Source organism: Tinamus guttatus, unplaced genomic scaffold, assembly GCF_059628265.1.
Source record: "Tinamus guttatus ecotype Peru unplaced genomic scaffold, ASM5962826v1 Tinamus_guttatus_pri_ptg000131l, whole genome shotgun sequence".
Lineage (NCBI taxonomy): Eukaryota > Metazoa > Chordata > Aves > Tinamiformes > Tinamidae > Tinamus > Tinamus guttatus.
Window position 1 is genome coordinate 4,195,179 of NW_028288665.1, and position 9,505 is coordinate 4,204,683.

Below are 9,505 nucleotides of genomic sequence, written 5' to 3' on the forward strand. Positions count from 1 at the left end.
ACCCTCACAGCAAAGAAGTTCTTCCTCATACGGAGATTAAACATCTGTGTTTCAACTTAACACCCATTAGCCCTTTTCCTGTCACTGGCCACCATGGAGAAGAGCCTAGCCCCATCCTCCCTACAATCACCCGTCAGGTACTTGAGCATGTTGATCAAATCTCCTCTCATGCTTCTCTTCTCCAGACTAAACAGGCCCAGCTTGCTTAGTCTTTCCTCATATGATAGATGCTTCAGTCCCTTAATCATCTTCGTGGCTCTCCGCTGGACACTCTCTAGAAGCTCAATGTCCTTCTTGTACTGGGGAGCCCAGAACTGCACCCAATACTCCAGATGTGGCCTCACCAGAGCTGAGGAGAGGGGCAGGATCCCCTCCCTCCACCTGTTGGCAACGCTCTTCCTGATGCAGGCCAGGATCCCATTGGCCTTCTTGGCCACGAGGGAACATTGCTGACTCATGGTTATCCTGTTGTGAACCAGGACTCCCAAATCCCTCTCTGTGGAGCTGGTTTCCAGCAGGTCAACCCCTAACCTGTGTTGGTGCCTGAGGTTATTCCTCCCCAAGTGCAGAACCCTGCACTTGTCCTTGTTGAACCTCATGAGGTTCCTCTCTGCCCAACTCTCCATCCTGTCTAGGTCTCTCTGAATGGCAGCACAGCCCTCGGGAGTGTCGGCCACTTCTCCCAGTTTGGTGTCATCTGCAAACTTGCTGAGGGTGCACTCTGTGCTCTTGTCCAAGTCATTGTTCGATACAAAAAAACAAGTCTTCAAACTTTTAGAAATGCGTACTTTCCTTTAACTCTGCTAAAAATTGCATTTCTGCTAAAAATTGCATTTCCTGCATTTTATTTGACAGTTCTTAAGAATGTGCTATTTAACAGTAAACTCAAGTAAAATTAGGCTTATCCTTTTTTTTTTTTTTTTTTTTTTTAATGATTATTTTCCTGTTCACTACCAACACTGTGGACTTGGCATTCAGGCTAGCTTTTTTTATTTTATTTTTTTAAGCTATGCTGCCTTCAAAAATCAGTGGATGTTGCAGATGGCAAGGAATGATCAATAGGGAAGGGCGGTAGGATTGCCTCATCTCCCAGAAGACTTCTCAGATTCAGAATTTGGAATAGAAATTCAAAATGCAGTTGCTAAAAGGACTTTCCTGAGCAAAGTGACAACTGGAAAAAAAAAAAAAAGCTATAAACTGAGATCAACCCAAAGGCAAAGTCTGCAACACTTTTCTGCAAGAGAGAGAAAAGGAGAGAGATGTCTCTGTAGTGTGGCAGAGCTGGATAAAACATTAATTTGGCCATCTCAGTCTTTTTTGGTCTGAAAGCTACAGGTGTCAATTGTTCTGTCCCTGAGTAAACCTGAAGGAGGCAAAGCCTATGTACCTTAGCAAACAGAAAAGCATCTTACAAGATCATTAGGGAGTAACACCAAAAATTAGAGTTTTTCCTGAGGTGAAATCCTGGCTTCAATTAAGATAATTAAAGTAATCCTATAGATCAAGGAGAAGGCCAATATTTCAGCCATGATGTATTAAATATAAAAGCCAATTCAATGCAATCCAGGAGACCTTACACTGAATAGCAAGGTTCAGGCCCATTTCTTGTTTCTGCATACTATCATAATGATAAATTACATGTCCAGAGCAAGAGTGGGAAGCCAAGTAACTGTTCTTAAGCACAAAGCATGTGCATGTAAAGAGATTAGCCATGTAAAGAGATTTGGGGTTATAGATCTGTCTGCTTTGAATGGACTTTAGGTCATAATCAGCCAATAGCTGATAAAAGCGAAATTACATAGGGAATAATAAGGAGAGATAATGTCTAGGATTACTGGAGTACATGTAAACTTAAATCACATAAAGTGAAAGTCCCTTCCCACTAAGGTCTGTAAGGGCAGTTAAAACTGGATATTGCAATTTATTACAAAATGCAAAGCACTGTGGAATAGCAGCGTGAAAGTATAACCACAGCATTTTCTTGAATGACATTATCAGAGTCCTTGATTTAAAATGCCAGCTAAATTCTCAATAACAATAAACAAAGCGAATCAAATGATAGGGCAAATACTTGAGAAAGATCCACTGGGGATCTCTAAATAGACAAATCACATTAGGCTCAGGACCTCTCCTGAGATGAAAGTTTTTGGAAGCTGGGAAAGGATGCGTAAGAAGTTTCAGATATGCTTGCTTTGCCCTTAACGCTTCTCTGCATGTTGGTTTATAGGCATGCGTGGGAACAGATTACCAGGTTAAATGGAGCCCTGGTCTGGACTGGAATGGTTTATCTGGACACTGCTTGTTCTTAAGAGCTCCTTTCCCTTTCCCATCTCCCCCTGCTCAGTTTGGAATGGTGCTTATGGTGGCTGTGGCTTTGGAAATGCTGGCTCGAAACACTCATTCCTCATTGGAGAAGCGGCGTGGTAGTTGTTGTCCACATGTCCAAAAGTATGGGCTATTCCTAGGAGAGATTTTAGTCTAAGCATAAGTAGATAGCCTGAAAAACTTGAAGGACCTGAGGCTTTTCAGGTGCAAGTCTTCCTGTTTTGCTGAAAGTAGGGTGGCTGGGGCAAATCTCCCAGCAGAACTCAAATGAGAGCTCAGGAGCTACGTTGCACATAGGCAAAAACCTGCACCATTTTCCCATCTGGTGCATAGACTCTCTCTTGCTCTTTTGAGACAGCTACTTCATTCCTGTTTTTGGCAGTTCTCCTGACACTGACTCAAAATGACAAGTCACAAGATTTTTTGTGGGTGCGAGGCTGGAACGCATCTCACAAATAGTTTCAATAGCCAGTGTTCTGAGGGGAAACAACCTTGATATTTAACATTTTGGAAAGCAATGCTGTCACTTCCAGTTTTCCCCACCATGTTGTTCTCAGTGGGAAGGGAATTTTACTTTGTGTGGTTTAAGCTTACAGCGTGTACTGTAGACACTGTTTCACCATTTCATTCCCTGTGTAATCCTTGTATCTCCTAGAAAGAGCTTTATTACCAACTCCATCTGTTCTGAGAACTGCTTTCCCTTTAAACAGCCAAAACCTGTGGGATGAGAAGCTACATCAAAATGAAATGGTATCAGTGCTGGCAGTGGAAATTTTGTTTTGGCAGGGTGCTTGGCTGGCCAACAAGCATGTTTCTTTATCTGTCTGAATGAAGGCTTTGACCATGGAACTAAGCAGCACAAAAACTGCCTATAAGGAAAGATGTTTTACCTGAAGCGAGGAAGTGCCTTCACGTATCTAGAGCACTCGTCACTTAGCTTGGATGCTTCTAGGGTTTTAGAGATTGAAAATACCTCTTGTTGCTGAACAAGAAGATTGTCATATCTGTAAAAGATACAAAAGACACAAAGATAGCAGATTAATCAGCAAATAAATCTTAAATCCATGTCTGTAACTTCTTAATTTTGTCAATACAAGATTGCTGATAAAATTTCATCAGCAAATCCTCCCTTACCAATAGCCTGTATCAATATCCTCTCTTACCAATAGCCAGTCCCAGCTGCTTAAGTGAGAGAAAATACAACAACAAAGAGATTTTTTTTGGTTACTTTTTATTTGTCCAGCTCTAAGCCTTTAGGTTTCAGGCTTGAGACATAACTGATTTAAGAGACAATGTGTACATTTGTAGGCATCTGCACTCCTACTATTGAAAGATTACACCCTCTTTTCCTCTTTACCTGATTTTATTCACCATTTTTTCTATTTTTGAACCCACTTTTTTGCTGCCCTTAGGCCTCCCTTTCTCTGCCCAAACAGTCAGTCCATCTCATTACTTTCCTCAGTGCCAAGTATGGTGTTTTTAATATTGTTACTTAGGCAATTTTGTCCTTATGTGGTTTTATGGGTACAGTGGCATGGTCACAGTTTCACAAAACTAAAGCCCATAAGTCTCCTACAATTATCCAAGTCTCACACTGGTATAACATATATGTTTTTTTACTTCATGCACTCACTAAGGCAAACAATCTACTTTAGCCTTGGTTCTTCTACCTACCTCCAGTTAAACACAAGTAATTTCTCATCTTAGGAACAATCTACATGCCAGAGTAACGAATCAATGTGTTTTGCAGAGCCTGTTTTGTGCTGTTTTCTTGCCATTGAACGAATTGCCCTTTATTTGTTTTAATCACTCTCCCCATTCCTTGCAGGGGCCATAGCTCATTTCAGCAATGGCGCTCTTGCTCACATTCGTGCAAATGCATCTACCCACCTACTTTTGCTTTTTTTTAAATTTTTTTTTTCTTTGCTCCTAGCCAAATAGTTATGTTTGCAAAACTTTTTCAAAGGTAGGCCTGTTTAACACTTGATCTGGTCTCAGCAACTGGGCTTCCCCTTAAGAGTTTCTTTTCTATAAAGCATTTCTTCTATATGTGCAAGTCCGTTATAAGGTGAGCCCTAACCAAAGTTTGGGTTCTTTCTTTTCTTTTGAATCAGAATCTTTCTGCTTGCCTTTGGCTTCTTTATGTACTTGTGTACCTTACCATGGAACAACTCCATAGGGAAAACTTCACACTAAAAGCTTCAGTGATTTTTCTTCCTTTTCCTTGTAATGCCCTCTGAACAAATGCTTTCTGCTTGAGATATCTCAGTGCAGGTCTCCCACTAGTGAAGGACCGTGGGTGAAGATTTCCCAACATACAGAAGAGACATTTTGGAGGAGATACCTTCACTCTCTCTAAAAATCTGCTTTTCTTACTGTGTTTGTACCAGCATTTTAAAAATTTTAGTTAAAAGAAATAGTGCCCAGAAAGTCTATTTCTTTCATTTATCTTCAGTGAAAGCTCCTTTCCAGCTGTACATTTAGTTTCGAGGCTATTCAAACTGCTGCACTACCAGCCCTTGTCTGGGCTCATGCCCAGTGGAAAGCCTGGTGGGAGCAGAGACCAGCAGGGCCATTGAGCTCACAAGGGCATTTCCGTTTCACAGAGTTGGAAGGTCTCTGCAAATCCTCCAAGGGGTCCCTGCAATTCCTCTAAGAGCAAAGCAAGAGCCAGGGCCAAGGCTGTTGCAGAGCTATGGAACAAGATGCAAGCAGCATCTCTGCTAAAAATGCTGTTTAGTGCATTGTCTGAGCACCATAAAACAGAGCTTTAACAGTTTTGGTGTGCTCTTGGCACAAGCTCTTTGTGGCTGTTCAATGGCTGAACTGCTCCTCAGGAATACCTGCTACTTGTGAAAACGTTGGTGCTGTTGTATATAGCATGAGACTGTAAGCTTTTATGCAGGTCAGGTTTTGGCTGCTTTGGTGCCTCAACTAGTAGCAGACTTCTATACCTTGCTAGTTTTAATTGTTCCTTTTAAAATTCAAATTTGCAGTGCTTTGGAGAAAAGGAGATAGCATTCTCATTTTTATCACTTATATTAAATATTCATAAATCCACTTAAGGTTGTTTGTAGTTATAACGTTCTTTAAAGCAGTATCTTTAAGGAAGTTTTTTTTTTTTTTTTTTTTTTGGTACGAAAAACAAACACATGAGGATGGAGGAAAGTACTAATTCCAACCCTAGAATTCTGGTAATGTTGATGTCATCTGGAGCTTGTGTTTCTCATACCTTGCCCACTAGAGCCTTTCCTAACTGTACCTGGAGTCTACAATCTCTAAGAAAGACTGAAGGTTCCCGCAGAAGGGCATGCACTCTCATTAGCTCACAGTAAAGGCTGTGTAACTGTAACAGTTTTGTGCAAAAGGGAAGCCTTGCACTGTTTCCTTCTGCTTGCAGACAGCATTTCTTAAGGAGGAATTTGATGGTCAGTCACAGAAAAGGGGCAAATCAATCTGCTGTCATAAATTAAGCATGCTGACTACTTCTGGATTTTACCATGTGAATCCTTGTGCTTATAGTGTCCAGTACTTCAAATGCTTTAATGCAATTCCTGCATTGTGATTACATAGTGTCTTCATATAAAAACATAGATTATATGCTAAACATCCCTTTTACTCATAAAATGCTGAAAAACAGACTGAAAATATTCTGACTTACATGCCTGCAAGCTTCCACTAGCAATAAAGGTAGCTCTTGAAACATAGTTAGGAAGAGGCAGTGGTACCTAGGCAAGAGAATTGTCTGGTCTCCAGCTTTCATTTGTCATTATGTTCTTGTATTGCCCTCAGTTGTCAGTTGTTCTTTGGTAGTACGAACTCCGTGCTCAGCCCCACAGAGCTGAAGTGGAGAAAAATAGATTGTTTCCTGCATGGCCACTTTGCTTTGTCATGCTGCCTTTTTTGAGAAGAAAAACTGTGAGAGCATCAGAAAAAAAAGCACATGGGGATTGGGGATGTATATCATACCCCTTTGCCCTGTGTTTGCATGCAGAGAGGAAATGTAGAAGTTTGTTCTTTGTAGAGGATAGCCATGTTTGTAATGTGGCTAAGACAAGACATGTCCACATGTGCAGTGAGAGTCTGAAAAGTCTGGGATGTTATTTTTGGATGAGTGCTGCCAGGCTTGCCCACTCCTTCTGCAGTGTGTACTTTTGAATAAAGAAATGAGGAGGAGGGGAGCATACTTAGTATGGCTGAGAACAGAGACCGTGATGGATGCATGCATTTACTTGTGGTCTGCATTGCCATTACATGAGGCAAAGGCACATGAGCCTAAGGCTAAAGGAAAATACTGTCTTTTAAGCATGTGGTCTCTCTAATCCTAGCAGAGGTGGAAGCAACAATGACAGTTTTTGGTGAAAATTTAAAAAAAAAAAATCATCTGCCTCTCCATCTTTCCTCTGGGCTTCCGCCAGCCCATCTCCATAGCTGTACAGAATTACTGCTTTGCCAAATAAGGTTATGAAGTGGGTGGGAATTTTCTAGTGAATACTTTTCTTCTCAGAAAAAAAAATACATTACTGAGTCCAAAAGTTCTTATGGAAACACTCATACAATTTGGTGGGAATGTGCAGACCAGTGGGAGAATTTTCTCAGCAACAAGAGTAAATACTGTATTTAGCAGGAAATTCCTATTCCAGATTATCCTGTGTAGTTAATGAAATTTTTTACTTCTTGTGGGGCTGAAATTCAAAGCAAGGATTTGTTTGTGGATTTCTCCTGCGCTAACAGACTCCCAACTGCCATATGATGTCCTCTTTCGGTTCAGATGCAGTTCAGAGTCGAGGAAGCTTTGAAACCTCAAACTGCAGAGGGAAGAGAAAGGGTGTTTCATTCTGCTCTTATGTCTCTTCTGTGGACTGATTCTCTGTGCCTGGCAGTGGCAGCAACATGTTGAAGAGTTGCTATTGTGAGCAAACTTCAACTAGCTAAGAGAACAGCATCTGGATTAGCCCGAACTCTGCAGTTCACACTGCAGCCTGTCTTGTGCTTCATGCCTGTGCTCGTGAGCAGCTGCTCAGCCAGGCAATATGTTTAAATTGGTGTTGGGATCAGAATCACAGTGGATCAATGGCCTGCATGAAAATCCTGCAGCCCTGCTGCACAGACTGAATTTGTTTGCCAACAAATGCTGTGATGATGTGCAACTTTGGAACAATGCAAATTGGCACTGGTTTGGCTCTAAGGTGCAGCAGCTACCCACATTTGTAACACACAAACCGAAGTGTGGTGTTAACAGTTATAGTCTGTGGCTTCTGTTGGAGTCAATGGAAATGAATATTTCTGCATCTTGGCTAATGTAATTTCTTGTGTAGAATAGGGTCAGCACAACCCATTGCTGGTGAAATGCTCAGCTGTATCTATGCAGCCCTTCATAATACCTGCCTGAGACCACCTGATGAAGCTGATTCAGCAAAGATCTATTTAATGATTATGCAAATAAGATAATTTCTGACTTTAAAAATTCTATCTGTAGGTGACTGAAATGAAGGGTCAGGAAGTGGTGATCAGCAGTGTAAAATTTCATAGTCACACAAGTAATATTTTCGGGAATTTAGCAGCTCAGTGTGGTTTTGGCTTGGATAATTATCCATGAGCAGGGGTTTGGAACATTGCTTAGACCTTCCAGACAAAAAATAGGACTTAGATTAGACAATGATTCTGAATTTCATCAAGCTACCTCTTGCACTGAATCCCATTTGGTATGCAGGTGTTCCCTAGGCTCGTAGTCTGCTGTCCTTTTTGCTTGATGGGTGGTGAGGATGGATTTGTTGGGATGCATGGAAAAACAGGTGAACATAGAAAAGGAGGACTAAGTTAAAATTGGACTGTAATGGATGCGGAGAGTAACTTTGGTTGGCCTTTTCCCAAAAAGTGGTGTTTCTGTTGCAGGTTAGTTTTATGGCTGGTGCTGATGTTCTTCCAGTTGTTTTCCTCCAGCAGAAGTGTTTTGGTAAGGGAGTTCACAGTTGCTCTTCATGAAACCATTCCTCAATTAATCCAGCTGTTCTCACACTGTAGAAACAACAGGTTTTTGAATGCCACCTTGTCTTCAGCATGATGCCATGATAAGAATGCTGGGAGGTAATTTTTTTCAGTGACTTATGCTATCTTTTCAAATACTGCTTTCATGGAAGGTTTAGCCTTCTCCATATGAAGAATTGCAGTAATTATGCTTGGAGAGCTCAACTGAATCTCAGTGTGACAGGAGGGAGAACATCTCATTGGTAGGTGGGGAGAAGGATGTGCTACATCCCTTCCTCAGGCAGGCACAGCAGACAGAGTTGGTGCAAGGACAGCTTCAGAGGAGAGGCATTTTTCAGGCTTGGTGAAATCTGAGTTACTCCTCAGTCTTTTGGGCATGTGAACACAGTGAGCTGTTCTCCACCCAGTTACCTCAGCCAGGCCCCCCATCAGTCAGAGGTTGGTGTGGTTTGCATCTGATATGAGGATGGAATAGAGCTGAGTGCAATCTGTGAGTAGAATTTGCCAACAAGGCAGCAATTATAGATACGGGATTACACGTGTGAAGGGCCATTTCCATTTCTCAAATGTTTCCAGAAAGAATGATAGAAGCCATTTGAGGATGAGACTGCTCAGTGTCAGGGCTAGGACAACATTGGTCCAACCTCCGCAGTGGTAAAAGAAGATTTAGAAAGTTCAGAAATAGACAGAATAAGCTGTGTATTACCCCTATTTGCTTCTGAGAAAAAAAATGGCTTGAGAGCTCATCGTGATGCTCAGAGGATCTTTGTGCCTCATCAGGAAGCTGAACTTGTTTTGTTTAATAAGTTTTTTTGGGTTGGGGCAAGTACTGCCAAAACAAAACACCAAAAGTTCCACAGGCACTTAAGGAAAAATTTCTTAATAGTGGGGATGATGAAGCACTGGAACAGGTTGCCTAGGGAGGTTGTAGAATCTCCTTCTCTGGAGATCTTCAAAAACCGCTTGGACGCAGTCCTGTGCCTCTAGGTGACCCTGCGTGTGCAGGGCGGTTGGACTAGATGATCCCTAGAGGTCCCTTCCAACCTTAACCATTCTGTGATTCTATGATTGTATGACTGTATTAGGGCAAAGCGGTGTATTAGGGCAGATTTTTTTTTTGAATGGGTATTCAGGGAGCATCATCTGTGAGAGGTTCCAGCTCATTCCAGCTTCTCTTTCCTTAATAGAAGAC